This window comes from Paralichthys olivaceus, chromosome 18 (assembly GCF_024713975.1).
Source record: "Paralichthys olivaceus isolate ysfri-2021 chromosome 18, ASM2471397v2, whole genome shotgun sequence".
NCBI classification, from domain to species: domain Eukaryota; kingdom Metazoa; phylum Chordata; class Actinopteri; order Pleuronectiformes; family Paralichthyidae; genus Paralichthys; species Paralichthys olivaceus.
This window is the reverse complement of record NC_091110.1, coordinates 12,150,539-12,170,000: the sequence shown is the minus strand read 5'-3', so window position 1 is coordinate 12,170,000 and position 19,462 is coordinate 12,150,539. Positions and strand designations below refer to the sequence as shown.

At 42.4% G+C, this 19,462-nt stretch overlaps 1 protein-coding gene across 1 annotated transcript in view; it reads left to right on the top strand.

Annotated features, from left to right (window-relative positions):
• bmpr1bb (bone morphogenetic protein receptor, type IBb) overlaps positions 1 to 19,462 on the top strand; it is a 45,610-nt gene that overhangs the window by 4,749 nt on the left and 21,399 nt on the right. Inside the window, exon 3 of the mRNA XM_020082080.2 lies at positions 1,333 to 1,498. The gene's annotated coding sequence lies outside the window, so the exon portion shown is untranslated. The remainder of the gene's footprint in view (positions 1 to 1,332; positions 1,499 to 19,462) is intronic.

Here is a 19,462-nt window from a genome sequence, read left to right as displayed (position 1 = left end):
CACATAGGTGCTTTCAGACATGCACTGAACACCGGGGATCCTCTGGAAATTAATCGGAGAGGCTGAATATGTGCAACTGAGAGCCTCAAGACTTTCTCCGGCCAGCCCCCGAGTAAAATGTGTGCAAATGAGAGCTTTTGGTGATAGGGCTGACTCTGGTGTTGATGTGCTGTTACAATGATGTCACATGATCTCTGCAGAAAAATAGATACGTTAAGCCTCTGCCTGCTGCACCACCCCTCACCTGAATGCTCTGGAGATTTGTTGTAAACGCACCTGAGCTGGAATCTCCTGCTGCACCGTGCGCGTGTGAAAAGCTCGGGAACTTCTTCAGTGACAGTGACCTGCCGGCAGGAGAGTGAAGCTTCGCCCCGGGCCGAGCACCAGTTTGAGTCGGAGGAGAGAGTAACTCACACCGTTAAAGAATGTCAAGAATCCATGTGTTAAAGTTCACACTGTATCTGCGGCTGGATCCTGGCAAATAAGAGACAGCTGTGTGTGTGTGTGTTTGTGGGGGAGCATGTGTGTTAAGAGTGTGAAAACAGTAGATTTGCAGAAAAGGCAAAGAATACACTCAAAAAAGTGTTTTTACTGCTTGAGAAGATCATCACATATGTCCAGTCCAATATTACAATCTGCACTTATAAACGCATTCTGTCCCTCTCTCTCTCTCTCTCTCACACACACACACACACACACACACATCTGACTGGCAGGGAGCAGGCAGGATGTCAACCCATAATTACGCTCTTTAGTTAGCAGTTTATTAAAAGACGGGTCAGCCAGACCACCCAGACCTCCAGCATAAGTCACCTGTTTCATCTGCAGAGAGGGAAAGTCCAAGACTCCACACTCCTGGCTGTGTGTTCAGCAGCGCACCCAGCTGTGACTCAGTGTTATTCTGCTGATAAAACATTGGCTCACGGTTAGAGGAATATGTTTTATGACACTGGCTCTTTCTTTTTCTGTGATTTTAAAGTTCACGTTTCCGCAGAAAGAAGGGCGCTCTGTATTTCACCGCACTGAAAACACATGAGCGTGATCTCCTCTGACAGTTTGATCTTTCTGCAGACTAATCTGAAAAGCTTTGTTCCGAACTCTCCAGCGTGTCTGTCCTTCTGTGGACCTCGCTGCCGCCGCACCGTATTCTGCGCTTGAAATCCGCGCTCGTCGGCTAAATGGCAAGTGACAGCGTGTGCCACTAGGAGACTGCCAGAGGAGATGGGGGGGAACAGATGAAGTCAATTTCGGCCTTGTTTCGTGTTTTTCCTGCGTTTTTGATGACAGATTGTAAAATTGGTTTCATATGTATTTTTTTTTTTTCCCCCATAGATTCTGGAGAAGGCAGAGAGCGTTTAGTGTCGTACATATGAGGCCGTCCTCCTGGAAATGTGCCGACTTCATTGCTTTTGAGATTTAAACCCAGGGGACAGAGGAAGACGAGGAGGATGCTGCAGTGACAGAACAGAAGGAGCTGGGTTTGCATAGATCATATCAGGTGAGTCAGGCCCTTAGAGTGATCTCTCTTATCAGTGTAACATTAACCCATAAATTAAAGATTCAGTCACGGAACGCTGTGTGTGGCAAATTATAACCGACCTCATCATAGTGAATAATCACAGGAACACTTACTGAGCTATTAGTGTCACATATTTGTCAGCTGTCATCTTTTTTGAGAAAGCAGAAGATCATGTGAGTGTGTTTTGGCATCTAATGTGATGTTTGGCTCCCAATGGTATGCTGCTTTATCTGGTCACACAAACACACACTCACACACACACACACACACACACACACAATACTACATCACATCGCAATCCCTGTTTGGTTCTGGCTTTGGTCGCTGGATTAGGGAGTCGGCCAAAACAGGTGACAGGTGATGTTCCCATGTCAACACTTCATGAGACAGACTTTAACTTTGGATTAACTCAATTGCAACAGCAAACAAAAGGTGAATCATGTTACTGTTGCCTGCATGTCAGTTTTCCCCCATAGTTCTCAACCCGTTTGCCGTACATGCCCGTCACGTCCCCCGGTGGGAAGCTCCAGGTCGTGACAGCTGCTGTACTTTGTTGAAGTGATTTGTGTTTTTGGCACAAGTCATTATGATTTTCCAGACGTTTCCCCCTGGTGACATCTGCGAAAGATTTTTCGGGTTATTTTCGACCAGCTCCCCTGATGCTACGGTTTATCGATTATTGCTGCTCCATAAGGTTGTACTTTGAGAATATCACACTGATGGTTTACTTCTCTTTTAAAGTAATACTGCTGCTATAGTTACTGGCATCCAGCCTAATATGAGCAGTAGCAGAGACTGTGATTAAGTTGCTTTAATCATCTCCTTTGTTTGTGGTTCAGAGGCCTGATGGCACCACTGAAAGAAAAATCTCAGACTTCCTTGAATAAATCCATCAGGGTTGTGTTGGGTCTGGTCTCAAATGACCATGTGGGGGAAAAATCTAACTTGATCAACTGTATCTTTAGAGTGATTGTTAATCATATTGATTTCAGCCATATTATTTACCCCATCAGCTCAGACCGCTGCCGTGAACTTGATGCAGACATGCGTTACATTCAGGTGAGAAAAACAAGTTAGTCGTTCGTCTTTATTCCGGTCCGGTCCGGTCTGGGAAGAGATGGCCTCTCCTCTCCTCTCCTCTCCTCGTCGTTCCAGGTCTGAGAGCTTCACGCAGAGCGGAGAGTCAGGTTACAATAAAAAGAAAGACAGACAGACACAGTCAGCTAACCTGCAGTCAGCTAACCTGGCTTGTTTTTGCAGGTGCACGGGAGCAGACACATCTGTCAATTACCACGACGTAGCGGCACATGTGGAGCTGCAGTCACACTTGAACGGCCGTATGTGCACTTTGGCATGCCAGGATACACAGATTAGGATTTAGGCATCAGAGGAAGGGTTTAGTGGATGAAATGCCTCCTTGGTTCATAGTATCCAATGAGTGAATCTGGAGTTTACTTTGACTTTGTTGGCTACATGTATACAACCTATTACCTGTTCTAAGGAGGTTATGTTTTCGCCCTTGTTGTTTGTTCCTTTTTCAGCAAGATTACACAAAAACACCTGAACAGACTTTCCCGCAAACTGATGGAAGAATGTGGTGTGGGTCAAGGAAGGACTTCTTACATTTTATTTTGATAGGGGGGTTTTTCACCATTTTCCCAGGGAATAATTCATGGATATAATAATAAGGTATATTTAGGAAGCTGATATCTATGTGTGAAACGTGGTGCAGCTTGACTGAATGTTTGGGGACTGTTGGGCTTTGGCTGGTGTATGAATGGTCAGCTTTTTAGTGCTGTTTCAACTTGAGAATGTTATTGCACAGATTAAAATGAAATTAAGTAGCAATCTTATCGGTCCATTAACAAAAATCAGATCAAATCAGTTATAGTGACAATAACAAATATATATTATCGAAATATATATTAAATATAATATATGTAATCATATATATGTACAATAGGTACAGGTGTAATTTTTGAAAACAATGATATAGCCTATTGCTAAAAAGGACAACGTATGTGGTTTAATAAAATGTACACATGGAGATAGAATACATGCATATATTTAAGATGTTTAAGGTTCTGTTGGCTGTCAGTCTGGAAATATACATGAAGTTGGATGAAGACTTCACATAATAATTGCAGTTTATTCACAAATTTAGTTTATTTATTAGATTTTTTCACTTGGTAATTGCTTGGATAAAACCCACAGTTGTAGTAAATTAGATTGCAGATAGATAGACACGTTAAAGTCTGCACAATGGACATATTTGTGTGTCCATTTAATCATTCTCAGACAAGTGTCAGACAGACATATGAGATAGCGACTGGTGTAGAGCTGATCTCCATCTGCCTGAGTGAGAAATGCTGTTGCGGCTCCATCCCTCAACTGTCATCGCACATCAATCTCATCATGTGCTGACACTGGACAGAGAGGGTGATGAAGATTCACTGTCAGTACTTACAATCTGAGAGAATAAAGCTAAAAGATGAGCTGGGACTATAGTCTCTGAACACAACTTCAGATTGATTCTTATTTGAGGGATTTTATGTTCACGTAAAAGAAAAATAGTGAATCTACATCTCGAGTCACGTGCAGTAGTTTGCTGGTTTAAACACCCATTTATCACAAGCACATCTCTGTTTTAGTGTTTGTGCACACTCCCTAACATTTTATGAGGTGTGTGCGTGTGTGTGGGGGATTGTGCTTGCATTTGTGTTCCCGAACAGCTGCTCCTTCTTTTTCTGCACCTGCAAAATGTGAATACAAGCAGTGGTTGCACACTTGGAGCAAAAAATGCTCACTTGCAAGAAACTGAAAGATAAGTGACATGCTTGTTTCAGACGCACATGTAGACACTCAGTCATGCAGCTTTTCTACAATTAAGAGCTTGTTTCTGGTCTGGACACAAAATGGTCAAGATGCTTGGTGTTCCCCATCTTTTAAAAAACCTGTGTTTATTTTAGTTTTTTGAAAGCTCTGCAAATGAAGCGGTAAGTAACCTTGGGTGGATTGTTCCATGGGAGCAGCAAGTGGGTGAGAGGGAAGGGGGAGAAGAAGGGAGCTGAGAAAAAAAAACCTCAAATGTGAGAATGACTGGAACTCCCATGGTTTTCAAAACAGAGCTCAAGATTTCATTACACATACCTGGACAGCTGAGGGCATGGAAAAACCCCTCCCTGTGTGCGCACATATACACACACACACACATATGTACACTCAACGGCAGGGTTGTTCAGAGGAATAATAAGAATAATGTTTAACTAAATAAAGCAGGGACGACTCCCAGCCAACAGAGCCAGCGCGTCGGCTTCAGAAATGCGCAGAAGTGCAGTCATCAATCAAAGACAGCAGGGCCGCAGTCGCGCTGACAGGCTCGGACAGAGAAGAGGCAGAGATTTGGCCGCTCTTTGTGTGCGGAGAGGCCGGTGGCGGCTCTGTTCCCAGACCTGATTATAGCTTCACGGGCATAGCTGGGTTGGGATTTGTCCAAGGCGCGATCAAGTCTGACTGATGATGAGGCATCACATGGAACCAGCGTCAGCAACATAGTAAAGCTAATGCTCTTGTCAATAAGGCGGGCTGGCAGCATTCGTGTAGGTCCTGCTCAGTGTTGTTTTATTTGGTTTCAGTGCCGGTGTAAGCTGCAGATCATGAAAACCATCTATGTGAGTGTGTTGTGGGAATATTCTCATGGTGGCTCGACAGTCGACTGGTAACGGTTTGGCTGCAGGCAGTAAATTGGCCTAAACTAAGGAAAACATTGCAAAGGGAGACAGACGGACCTGAGAAGCTGAGCTGGAGTTTAGTCCCTTGACTTGAACCTTCACAGAGTTCAGAAGGACACGGGTGGATGGGGGGATGTAGGGATATAAGAAGGGGGTCGGGGGTGATCCTGTGGCAAAGACAAAACCCCCAAGGTTTCTGCTGTGAGATCTTGGTCTGTGTAAACATGTCTGGTGTGTCGGTGTGTATCGAGTGAACTCCATGTGAAGCCCGTGGAGTGTATGTATTTGAGAAACAGTTTTCCTCCCTTTTTGTGACATGATGAATATTTTCAGCCTCCTTTTGACATTTTGGTAATAAAAAAATAATAATTCTCCATTTATTCAACAAGTCCAGTGCCAGTTCTAAACCTGCCTGTTTGGATTGGGTTGTTTGCTTGGCCTGTGGTGATGCTTTTTGCTGAAACTGTAGAAGTGACCTGCAGTTATTGAACTGCAACATAAGACCGAAGCTGCACCACTGCTGCTGCTGCACAAAGAGCCATTCACCTGTTTTATTCAAAACTGGGTGAAGCTCGACTCAGTACGCAGAACCCCAAACTGGAGAATCGGTTGTCACTGCCATTGTTGTGAACTAGCTGTCGTCTTAATTGATTAGTCCCAGCCACTGCTGCTATGGCGAGTTGGTCACCTGTTTATTCAGAGTTTATTAATGTTGAACGTTCTGCATGTCCAGATTGCACTCATGCCAAGTGTGAAGCCAATAAGATCAACTGCTCTCAAGAATTTGAATATCTGGAATCATCATATCGATAGATCTGTGACCATGTAACTGATATTCATGTTTCCATGTTACAGATAACTAATGGATGAAGTTTCCTGCTACAATATGTCGGATTGTCCTTAAAATCATATTAAAGTCCATTCAATCTTGTTGTAGTAACATTTGTTCATGATTCTGAAGGTACAGTCCTCGAACTGCTCTGGAAATCGCTCTCTGATTTGATATGTTACCATAGAAACCCAAGCAGGCTGCATTTCTCTCATCACCTAGTGCACACAGAGTTCATCATCATCTCCATGTTCCCCTGTCAATTTGAATCGATGTCTCACTGCGTCCAATCGTTTCTTCACCCGCTGTCTGTCTACATTAGCCTCAGAGTGACAGGACAGCTGTCTCGGTGCCTTATCTCGGCCGATGTATGCATACACATGGATTCATGTGCCTTTGCAATGGATCTGGCATCACAAATTAATGTTACATGGCTTGTTTGACTGAGTACGCTGTCTCCCTGCTCCGGCGTCTGATCCTGACATCGGACCCAAAAGGGGGAATCATCACGGAGGAATCTGTCAGACTTTGATCACAGGGCCGTCCAGTGAGGGTGCAGGGTTGATGTTAGTGTGAGGAAAAGCATGACACATTCATCTCTTACTGAAGAATGACTTTTCTTTTGTGACACAAATCTACAAAGCTTATCATCCAGACAGTGAATGCGCTCTGCCAGTCGGACAAGTGTAAAACTACCCTCGGTGGTAAATTGAGGTCAGACATGAAGGGTGGGTAAAGTCTGGAGAATTGGGTCTGGAGTTTAGTTGCAGTTTGTCTGTCAAGCATACACAACACAGGAAGTTCAACACATAGACAGCAGTGTCAGCTCTTATCACCACAAACTCTCTTGACATCTATGTCGGTGTCTTCCACATGTATGAACTCTCATTTTCACCAGGAGATTTTTTGTTTCTTTTTGTTTTTTTCATTTTTGCATCTGGCGCTCGTTACAAGCGTCATCAGCCCCCCCCCCACTCACGTGCTGTGAATCCCTTGCTGTGTTCACACATCGATTCTCCTGGACTTCTACGGACATTTTTCTAGGAGGCCAGGTATATAGAGAGCGTCTCACTCTGACATTTGGGTTCATGCACCTCCTCCGGAGAGTACGGAGTTCAGCACATGTCTGAAAGCAGCTGAAATGTAGAAGTGAATCCTGCAGACTCTCAGCCATATTCAGCACCGCCCGAGATTTGTATCACTCAAAAATAAAAACATTTCAAACAGCCATGGAATTTTTAGTTGGATGTAAAATATATGTCAAGGCAACTTTCCTCTCACAAACCTCCCCCTTTGCGTCTCCTTACACTTGTACCAGACTTTATCGGTGAACCCCTTAATCCACCACAGCTGCTCAACTGTAAATACAATTAACCCCAGTAATTGTGTGATGTTGACTTTGGGTTTTGTGCACTTTCTCACTAACTGCCGGTAGCCCGTGCTCTCTGAGGATGACATCATGGGTTTCAGGTTGCCCACTGTGGCTCCGGTTCCCAGGGGGGTGTTTGGGGGGGAGCACAGACCTGGAGAGCAGATCCACGCTGTGAATAGACTATCTCTCTCCCCTCCTCCAGCTCACACACACACACACACACACACACAAACACACACACACAAACACACACACAGTGGACTGACCTCTCTGCCACCTCGGCCTGAGCTCAGAGTTTGTTATTGGCTCAGTTATGATGTGATGACAGATGAGGCAGATGTGTGTTCCCAGCGTGTAGATGGTTTGTCGGTGCTGCTTTCAAAGTTGAAAAGATCTGGAATAAGTTGAGTCAAGACAGTCACGTTGCTTCATGGCAATCTGGGAGATGTTTGGGATACTTTAAGGGCTGTATTTGAGAATGTCAGAGTCAGTTGCTTCAGACATTTTCCGGAACTTCTCCTGCCTGCCCCCTAGGAAAATGTCCGGAAAATGTCTGAGTGAGCCCATGTGAGATTACGTCAGGAAAATTCACAGGGAGCAAGCTGGTGTTTTGGTGCTGTTTATAACACATGATGGACATATAAGGGAAAAAATAAAGACAATTCAAATAACTCAGAATGATAAAGAGATGCCATAGACGTAGAAGACGCAGACGAAGATGTCAACTTGGAACTTTTGGTGACTGACGTCGGTATCGATGTGCTGTGAACAAAAACACATGATACGTCACATCCTGCCTCCTGTGTGCTCTACCAAGGTTCCCCCCCTCGCCTGAATGTTCCAGACATTTAACGCATCTGACCTGGACAAGATCCATCTGCATTCTTAATATGTGAAAGTCCAAAAAAAAGTCCTGACCCAATTTTCTGTACATTTTCTTGAGTCCATGTCTGAAAACGTCTCATGTGAGTGACCTTGTTATTCCTCTGAGACAGATGACAAGCTGTTTTTTATACCTGCGTGTAAGATTTGGATTTTCTAAGACAAAAAAAATCAATCACCCGAGCCACATGAAACACCATGTAGGTCTCTCTGGCCGGTTTTAAAAGTCACTTAACTCTAAGGAACACAGTGATTCAGATCAAAACTCAGCACAGGGACAATGCCCACATTTGTTTTGTGACCATTTAAAAACCACAGAGGCAGTGAGGCAGGAATTCTCTGCTCAGGATCAGTTCCCTCCAACATTGGCAGTATTATTGAGAACATAAAGACCATGTTGCTCATTGTGGGTTGGTCTCATGAAGTTTTCCCAGGCAGTACAGTGTCGGTTATTCTGTCAATCACCAGTTTTACTCATTTAGAATAACCTCAAATACGCAACGTGGGCCAGCTCTCCTCTGTTCCTGTTTTATTTTTCCACTTTCTTGCATGGACACACCTGGAGCAGACACACACACACAGATCCAGAACTAAGGCACCTTCAAGGAAGCACTAATTGCAAAAGCTTAATTCTGCTTTCTTTTTTCTGCCTGGTAGCTTTAAGGTAAAACGTGATGGATAGAAGCAGAAGGTTTATGTATTTGCTTGTCCGACGGCCAAGCTGGAAAGTTTTGGAATCACCTGGCTTCATGAGGGTAAACTTTTAACACTTGAGGATTGTACACACTTAAAACCGAGGTCTGAAGGGAAGGATTTGTCCATAATCCTGTATTGATCCTTCCTAGACAGGCTGTCTGGTGGACTGACACTCTCCCATACCTACAGGCACATAGCCACCCTGGCTGCATGCCTCACCACATCTAACTATAGAAGCAAACACAACCCGAGGCCAATTTGTAGCTGATTTAATGGCTCGTCGAGGAGTTTTTACGTCGGGCCAAGAAAGACAGAATTGCCCGTTTTGTTTTCCAGTTTAAATGTCAGTCCCAGAAGTCTGTGCGTTATTAGCTTGTTGATCACAAAGGTTGTGCATTGTGGATATTTTACTTCTGCTGGCTAGCACACAGCATCCATCGCTCCTGATTAAAGTAAACTGGACTATAGGGATTCATCTGGAAAAGCTGCCAGCCAATGTTTAGAGATGGTGAGTACAAAGAAACTTGCTGGATTTGTTTAGCTGTTTGTAAGTAAGTCAAGGATAGATGGTAAATAGTAATTAAAGCTGGCATCTGTAATGATTGTAATAGTTTTTAAGTGTCCTAATGCAAGTTAGACTTACCACTTAGCAGACGTTTTATGTACTTGTTTTATCAACTGACACTCAATCTCAGTCAGAGCTTAATCATTTCAATAATAGTTCATTAATCTTAATCGACGTAAAAGTTTGAAATAATGTTGATTTGAAGTCATATCGCCCAGCCCTAGGCCGTGCAGTCAGGATATCTCAGCCTCTGCTGTGTCAGTCTCAGCCTCTCCATGGAGCAGTCCTTTTAATAAGTGCAGTACAGTCAAACTATATTAGTAAACAGGTGGTCACAGATGAAATGGTAGATGCAGCCTGCCTGTTTGAAGCACCTGTCTGTGGTACAGCAGTTTGCCAAAACCCCCATCAGTCAGTTGGAGGAACTCGGGTCTTGAAGACCAACTGGGGTTCACCACTGCTTTACAGGAGAAATGCATGGGGGGGGCATCAAGGGCTACAGGTCTCACAATACACAAAACTTAAATATATAGCATCTATGCAAAAAAGGTAAAACAAGAACTGAAGATGGATTAAAAACATGTACCCATGCTTTGCATTGTGGGCTGTATCCGTCAAACAGAAGCAGAAAAGGTAGAGAAAGGTAGAATTAGTGTGTGTTTGGGAGTGAGAGAGAGAGGACAATGGCTGGAGTGTGACTGAACAGCCAGCCGAAACGTGTGGTTGCATTCTCGCTTTGTTCCATGAGATCACAGTTGTGGCAGATGCAGGATCGACTGGGAGCAGCTGTTTTGCTCCGCGTTCTCCAGTTACAGACGCTGGCACTGCCTGCACTCTGGGGATGGGCAGAGGGGCACACTGTCAAGTCTTAATAGTGTTTGTTCTCTGAGGGTGGGCACAAAGAGTCCTCAGACCCCCGCAATACTCCAGCCAGTGCTCTTGGCATCGGAAGAGAGGGACGTGACCGAAGGTGTTAAACAGAACGGGACTGGTGACAAGACAGAACACGCAGCTGGTCCCGCTCTCACAGGACCTGTGGCGCCATTAATACGCGTGGTGTGGAGGTTACAGCAAACTCAAAAGATTATTGGAAAATACACCATGCAATTTATTGTTCCTCATTGTCAAAGTTAGGTCAGAGAATAAAAATGACTTTGACAAACGCAGTACATTCAGCTGCCCGACTCCTACTCATAAGTTCTTCAAGGTTGAGTGGAGGTTTTAGTGGCATCTAGTGGTGAGGCTGCAGACTGCAGACAACTGAATCCCCCCTCTGCTCACCCCTCCTTGTGTGTAAAAGAAAATCTCAAAAGTCTTTAACATTATAATTAATTACATTTTTTTGGTTTTTACTTTTGCCATCAGGTGGGACAAAACATCCTGTTGGGATGATGCCATCTTGTGCTATAGGATATTTATATGTTTAATGGTTTTCTGATGTTTTAGATACAAAAATTTATAGTAAAAACACTGAAGAAGGAACTGCTGTACAGGGTGTTTAAATCTTTTGTGTATGCTCAAAACTAAAACAAAGCACCATATGTTAAATCAACAATAATGGCATCTCTGTTTACCTTTTTAGCTTTTTCTTTTGACTAAGATTTGTGATTACCCTTATATTTCAAATGTGCAGATGTCTCATAACATTGTGAACGTACGGTGAGAGCAGTGGAGTTTGGAGGTGGTAACAATCTAATGTGAACAACAACTGCCAACAAGTTTCCAGTCTTCACAGCCAAATGCTGAGTCAAGAGGACAGAAAACAAATGAATTATTTACTGAAAATCAACACTTTTCCATGGAGTCACATTCACATTCAGTGGATTTAACAAGTGACTGAAAGCATCTTTTGTTGTGAGAGAAGTGGTGCATCTTGGCCCAAAGTGTTTCTGTACAGAAATTTAAATCTCACCAGGTCTGAACAAGACTGAACTAAATCCTGGTGTGTGAGTCACAGATTAATTGATCCCAGCTTCTTTCTCTTCACTGTTACTGAGCAATATCATGAGTCAGCAACAGTTTCTCACAGCAGATGTTTTTCCAACATGACACATAGATCACATGGTAAATATATCAGAAGTCTCAAAAAGCAATGCAGTGAATTCCTCAACTGCAAAAACAAAAGAGAGACTGGAATTGTTGGTCTCAGAAAATAAGCATCATGTTAATTTACAGGTTTTGAATTCATTTATACATTTGTAGTTCTTATTTGATGAACTTATTAGCCAGTGTTATTTATACTATAGTGTGGAAAATATAAATTCACCAATCCTAGATTTTCACTGTCCTGTTTTTTATGAAAATGATAAAGAGAGAATTGTATTACATGTAATACAAATTTCCACTTTAGGATGTGTTAGAATGTGTTGGTCAAAAAATCATGTTTTGGGCCATTTATCAATAATGAATGTTAATTTTGAAAACATACATTAACAATGCTACTTTCTGTTTCATACTTTCAAATTCCTCACATGTATATATGAGTCTGGACGAGCATGGATTTAAATGGACTCTTGACATGTCAAAGCTGTAATTCTAGTTCAGGCTAATATTAATATTTGGGAGTTTAAAAAAGATATGAAATGATATATCAGTTCAGTTAATTAAGACTCTTTATTACAGACTTATGTTACGTCTTATTATATTGTATAATATTATATTTTTAAAAGGTCAGAGACTTCTCTACATGTATATCATCAAACTGAGTTTTGATGTGTTTGGAAGCGTCGCTCCTGACATGCATCATTTATTCAGAGTTTTTGTACAAACTCTTATATCAGTTTGAGAGACTAAAATTAGTTCTCCTTGGCTGTGGAAAGCTCACATGGATTAGTGGTTTTTATTACAACTCTCAAGTAATAAAAACCAAGAGATGTGTCAATTACAGACAATATGAGGAGAAAGCTGCCATTTGTCAAACTTTGTCTTTAAAGCAGCTTTCTCTCTTACACTGGCTCATATTTTACAAACACGAGCCTGATTCAGACACGCCGTCTGTACGCTGCAATTTTAGCAGTGAAACCTATGTCTGTGGTTGTGTCTGAAGATGCTCGGTCATGAGTCGGGCTGCCGGGTGTTGTCTTGCTCCCTGTCAGCAGTGTGGGGATGGTGCCCACAGTGATGTGCACTTACAGTAAGAGAAGGAGTGATGTTTCAGAGATGGATAGCATTTCCAGTATTTATCGACTGCTGTGGGGCTGCGAGGCCCGGGATGACACTGCATTCAGATACATTAGCGGAGGAGGGAGTCTTGACGGCCTGTCAGAGGGAAAGAGGGGGTTGAGAAGTGTGGAGGGCAGCTGTTAAGACATCACCAAGCTTATAGTCAGACGCAGGAGCATCGATCGCTCTCCGAGCTGCTTCCTGTGTTTTCATTTTGCTATCATGGGAAGAGAGCAAACAACAACGTCAGGGGGAAAGGCTGAGCTCCATACCTAATGGACTCGGCTCTCCAGAGACAGAGATTTACGTGCACCAGGATGCCTAATAATGTATGTCTAGGTGGCACTGAAGCTTTTACTGATGGAATGAGAGTGGTAATACTCACAATAAACTTTCTCACAACACAATTATGCTGTCGACCAGTTTATTGCCCAAGAGAGGGTTCATTTTTAACAATGTCTAAAGGCGTTATTACACCTGGAAGTCTGAACCCAGGGTCGAGTCTTAATTTAATTTCCATTGTAATGTCATGGTATTCCTTCCAGCGTAACAGACTTCAGGCGCAGTACTCGACACTAGTGAATGCACCTCGTCGGACATCATGTTGTCGGAGGCAGGCCTGGGAAACTCAGTCAGTCACAATTATCCAAAATATGGGTTTCATTGTGCAAACAACCCGAATAATGGTTCAGTTTGATCCAGAGCAAGACAACCTCTTTAGTTCGGGCTGAATTTAGGTCCATTGCTCCTGACCATGCAGGTCTGAGGCATCTTTCACTCCGGGCTAAACTGAAAAGTTTTGAGGGTCCAGACCAAACAAGGTTGCTATGAAACCCTCCTAAAAAAATTAATAATAAATGAATTTTTAAATAATACGAGCCCTGATTAGTTCCATCTATGTCACAGTCATCGTATCTCGAGGAGAACTGCAGTGAATGTCATGTTGAGAAAATTCTCAGCAGCTTAATACAGTTTTTTCTCCGACTTCACTTTATAAACTGACTGAAGAGTTTAAAAAATAATCATTGTGTCTGGTTCATGTCCAAAGCTCCATGTAAAACTCACTACACATGTGAACTATTAAGACAAACTATTGTCTCATGTGCCACTCGACAGTCCGTCACCAGACATCAAGTGTGTCTGTTGTTATTCCCACACTTAGGACATGAATATTTCAAATTATGTCAGATACATATTAGAGGATATTTTTTTATGACTACATTCTTTTCCTCAAAAACAATTTTGATACCCAAAATAATAAATACTCCAATGCAGACACATGTATTTTCATCTGCAGAAAGTTATTACTTTTTGTTCAATTTAAATATGTAAAACAAAAAGATAATTTGTCATTTTGACATTTGTTTCAAAGCTGTGAATACCATTTCGTTATGGAGCCAGAAACGCGTGTCAGTTTTCCAATCTGTGTTTTATGAGGAGCTAGATAAATGAGAGGGAACACAGACAGAATTGTAAACCAACTTGCTTTTCCCACTGAATAAAATGTTCATGTTGAGGTTTAAACCGAGCTGCTGGCCTGTTTCTCCTAATTAAGAGAAAAGGTGCCTGATTGACAGATGAGCTCTGGGTCAGTCAGCCAACCAGAGAGGTTTCCCTGCCAAGACTGCACGGCCTCTGGGTTTCCCATCAGCCCCGGCAGCAGATGGTTTAACACTCGCTCAAATGCTCCTCTAGGAAAACAGGGAAGTCTCATCTGTTTTTGTTGAAGCTGAGGGATTAACATGTAACAGCCGCTGGGAGGTGAAGAAACTTACTAAAGGGAGATGGTAGATTGGTTATTGTTTTATTGATCGATAACTTATTGGATTTCCTCTCTGACTGCTGAGACTGCAGACAATGTGCATGGGGTGAGGATTTGATTTTGCACTTGACTACACTTCACTTGACCTCAAAACTCTAGACTTGACTTTTGATCACTGACTCGTGTGAGCAGCAAAACCCTGCACTCGTCAACATCTGCGCTTAGAAGTGATGCTTCAAAAAAGAAACAGAAAAACTAAATGAGCTTTTACAAAGACTTTGTCAGACAGAAGAATCACTTTTTTTGTTTGTGCTGAAAATGTTTAATTTTTTCCAAAAAAAGTGGGGTCGTTTTTAGGTGTGAGCAAAGCTAGATCTGTGAAAGCAGCACATAGTAACTATGTCCTTAGGATCAGACGATTCTCTGTGTTGCAGTATGATACCCAATTTGTATGTCTGGTCACAGATGGAAAACAATCCACCACAGCAAAAGGTCACTGTGCCTGATTCGCTCCAGCGTGGAATCCCACAGCTGTGAGATTCACCCACAGCTATGAAAGAGTCCTCGTCTTTCCATACAACCAACACTTGTTTCATTTACTCGTTTACTTAATTGAATAAGTGACAGTCATGTGCTCATGGGGCAATAACGGTAACTGCATCTTTTAATCTAGGTTCATCTTGACTGTTATCATCATGTGAGGTTAATGCTGGTGTATTTCTGGAATTAAAAGCAGTTTCATAGCATTATAAATAGTTCTGAATTCCTCCTTCAGATGGAATAAGTAGCAACAGAGATAAGGACAATTTTGCAATTAAACTGTCACGAGCGATCACACGGTGAAGGAGGTGTGTGCTGTATCACTGTCGCCTTCACACCGCTAACAAACACACAAAAGAGCTTTCAGCACTACAGCCAAAGGAGGGGTGTGTGTGCACACGGAAAATATGCACAGAAGACTCCCTCCCTCCCTGCTGCTCTTGCTCCGCTCTCTCAATCACTCTCCAACAACACAGAGCAGGTAGTTTGACTAGAGGCAGCGGAGCAGCTATTGATTCCCTCTGAATTTGTAGTCGTAAAACTAAATGTATCCAAACACCATTAATCACAATGGCCAGGGGTGTCTTTTTTTTAATGGACATATTCTTCCTGGGGGCATCTAGGGCCACTTAATTTGCCATTAAAACCCCACCTGTCTGTGTCAACTAGTCCGTAGAGAGGTGCACAAATGGAGTCCAGTGGCCGTTCCAAGGGTTGGGTTGTGTACATTCCTTCATGCGTTACTACAGCCAGAGACGGGGAGCCAGGTAAAAAAGGATCCAGTGTGCAAAAAGCTGTAAAGAATGATGTACAGACGTTAACATTTTCAAGATATGCAGCTGGTACATGGAGCCAAACTTTATTTTTCCCTCTCAACATATAACGCAGGTAGATATAGTGGTCAGTCTGTCCATATGTCCATCCATATCTGGAGCAAAATATATATATTTTTTGCTTTTCGCTTTTTTTGCTTTAAGGGCTTTTGAAATTTTATTTTTTCCTGAGTTTGACTTGGCCAAATTGACAGAAAGATATAAGGTAGCATTCCATTTACAGGGTCTGGATGTGTGGGGATAAAATTGTTATCACTGGCACTGAATTACAGGGATCACTCAATACTCGACACCTGCACACTTAATAAACACTACATTAAGGCAGATGGAGGGGCCGTAAAATCCTGTGTGCAGCTCTAAGGTTGTCTGGTCAGAGGCTTATCAGCTTGTTTTAAGCATTCCTCACTGTATTTATATCATTATTCACATATGGAACAATAGTACATGTGTGTGTGTTTCAGCTGTTCTGTATCAATGAGGGAAATATTAGGACTTCAGGAAACTGATGCCAAATGATCTGCTCTTTTAAACTAGATTGAGCAGTTTGTTTTATCCATGGATTTGAGTGTGATGGTGAGGATCATACACTTCATGTGTGACATTGGAAATTTAAACATTCCAGAGATTAGAATATAATAACGTTATTGAATCCCAAAACAGTCCAAATAAGGAATTTTGAACTTGTCAATGTGATTTTGAAAATGAACATAGTTTAAATATATGACTGATTTCTTTAAAAATTCTCTACCGGCTTTTTGTTTTATCATTTGACTGAAACATGAGTGTTCAAAGCTCTTGTCAGTCTCAACTCAAAAATACTAAGTGTGAACATGCAAGTGTGCAAATGGGCGACACAGCAGAAGTTGTTGCTCTGATTCTCTGATGCCGGCCGAAGGCTTAAGCGTCAATAACTCATGTCCAAAGAAAGGGAGAATCAAGCAGTTTACGTCAAGAACATCAATGTGGAAAACACAGTTTTTAACATAGTCAGTTTCCCTCATGTTCTCTTATCTTCATGTTACCACCAGTATCTGTATTGTGGCCTTGAAGAAGACAGGGCAGTGTTGTAGCTTTTGTCACAAGGACAGAATTAAGAAGCACTTAGCGACCACCCTGTATGCTACGTGGCCAAAGCCTCTTTTTTTTCATATTGTGTCCCGACCACATCACACTCACACCTCCGGCTTTATATTGTTTTTGACAGATTTGACACAAACCATGTCGTTCAAGCTGCTCTCTCTTCATGAAACACTTCCTGCAGCTTCGGTACGACATTCCCACACGTGCTCCATGCACACACACAATTAGCGCTTGTTAAAGAGCATTTGATATAGTAAATATGCCGGTGTTTTCCCATGATTACAGCATCCTGTGAACCTTAAAGGAAGCAAGTGCTCTGGGTGACTTACTCCACGTCTGTCTGAAAGCTCTAAACTGCCACAATGCTTTGTCCTTTTCTACTAAAAAAAAAAAATTTTTAACCGAAACTTAAAGGTCAAACTATTGTCTCTGCTCAGCCTCCGTCCCCTCAACACAAACGGACACACACGGACATTCCACTGAGTTCGTCCAGTTCCAGCAGCAGGACTAATTGGAGCGAGAGACAGGTGGAGGCACTCTCTGGTAATCAGTCTTGTTAGAGGACGGGGCTGCAGCTCACACTGCGATCTTTTTGTTTTTGCAGTGTGAACGGTGGAAGGAGGGCATGAACTTTTGACACACTCACATATGGGGCCCCTTAGTAGCCTGCCAGCCTCCGGTTATTGGAGGTAACGTCAAGGTTCTCTGTGTAGCACCATTAAAAACACGCCGCTTCATGCACATGCTTTGGAAAAGGAAAAGAAAAAAGAAATTCATGCCACTTTTTCATATAAACATTAAATATAACATTTGCTTTGCCCCTGAATTTAATTTCCCTTGCTGCATTTATTCCCACACGTCCCGGTGTGATCACATATCCATAAGTCCTCTTGTCAATTTCGTTCACTTCCCCTCTCTGTGTGTCAGCGTGTGTGTGGTAAGTACCAGCTCAGTAATGATGTGTCAGTGTGAGCATGTCCACTGTGTGCAGACATGTTGCAGTATAATGCAACCAGGCAGGTGTGAGGGTCACAGCCAGTTTGTGGGCCAGCGTTTTGACCCCTGCTGTCTGCTTTGTCTGACCGTCAGAGGAACCCCTTAATTAGACCCTTTGGTTTGCAGCGTACACCCGACGCAGCCCAGCAGACACTCAGCAACAATCCCTTCATTAAATGCTCCTGGTTGACTTGGCAAGAAGAGCCTCAGGTTCTCAATTCTTGCTGCACAAAGGCCATGTTAAGAAAATCTCTAATTTTACAACTGTTTATTTTATTGAAAAATGACTGTATAATCTCTAACAGAGTATTTAGATTGACCAAATCGTCCTCGGCTGGATGGAAACTCTTACCTAAATTGCATTTTCTCTTTAAGTGTTTCGATTTTCTTTGCCATTCTTCCTCTAACGTAAACTATAATGTATTCATGTGGTGTCGGAAAAATTGCAAAAATTGTGTTACTGTTTGGGAAATTTCACATGAAAGCCACCTCAGGTCAGAACAACAACTTGGAAAGCTGGTGATATCATGACTTGCTGATGTCAATGCTTTTAAACCAGTTGACATAGATTTACTAATGTTACAATTTTCCAATTTGGAAACAGCATGTACCTAACAACATAGATTTTAGCCATTACACATTAGTTTATGATTAACAAGCACATTTGAAATAACTGCCCATCACATAGTTCTTCTTTTGCTCTTCTTTATTATGCAGATATTGGAAAGAGTTGTCAAGGTATTGTTTAAATGCTTTAAACACATAAATACAACACATCCATGTGAATTCACAGCCTCTGGAAAAGCTGTTGTTAACTAAGCAACAACGTACGACAGGTATATATAATACATTTTCATTGGCCAAGTCACTGTATAGTTGGCAAATCTGTAAAAATATTGCTCTTCATGCTTTTTCTCGCCCAAAACATTTGGTCCTAACTGGCCAGAATGATTAATTGTTGAATTACGCACTGGTGCACGGTGTTATTTCAACTAAATGTTGCCTGTGGTTTGTGTATGTCTGCAATGTGAGTACAGACTATTATGTCAGAGTGGAGTGATCAAGTGGCCAGAAAATGAATGGGAACAGAGCTGTGAAGGAATGAAGTGAAGTATGGCTCGCTGACAAAAAACAAGGAGACTTACTCCAGCAGAGATTCAGCGAGACTTGTCTCATTGACCTTCAACGGGAAAGAGGGAGAGAGGAAGGACTTCATGCTGATGTTTTTAGCCGATCCATGTTGTCGAAGAGGTCCGTGGAGAATCTGTGGATCACTTTGTTAATGGCACCACAAAGACACGTCCTCATGTCTCTTAGGTAGTTGGCTGTTTTTGTGACCACTGTGCCCTCGGGTGAAACCTGAGCCACAGGTGTGTTTGAGGTGCAGTCACCGGTTGGGCCACAGTAAAAAAAAAAAAAAAAAAAAAGGGCCTGATGCATTGTTGTAATCGCAGCCTTTCAGTTGGTGTCAGTGGTCAAATATAAAGAGATTACA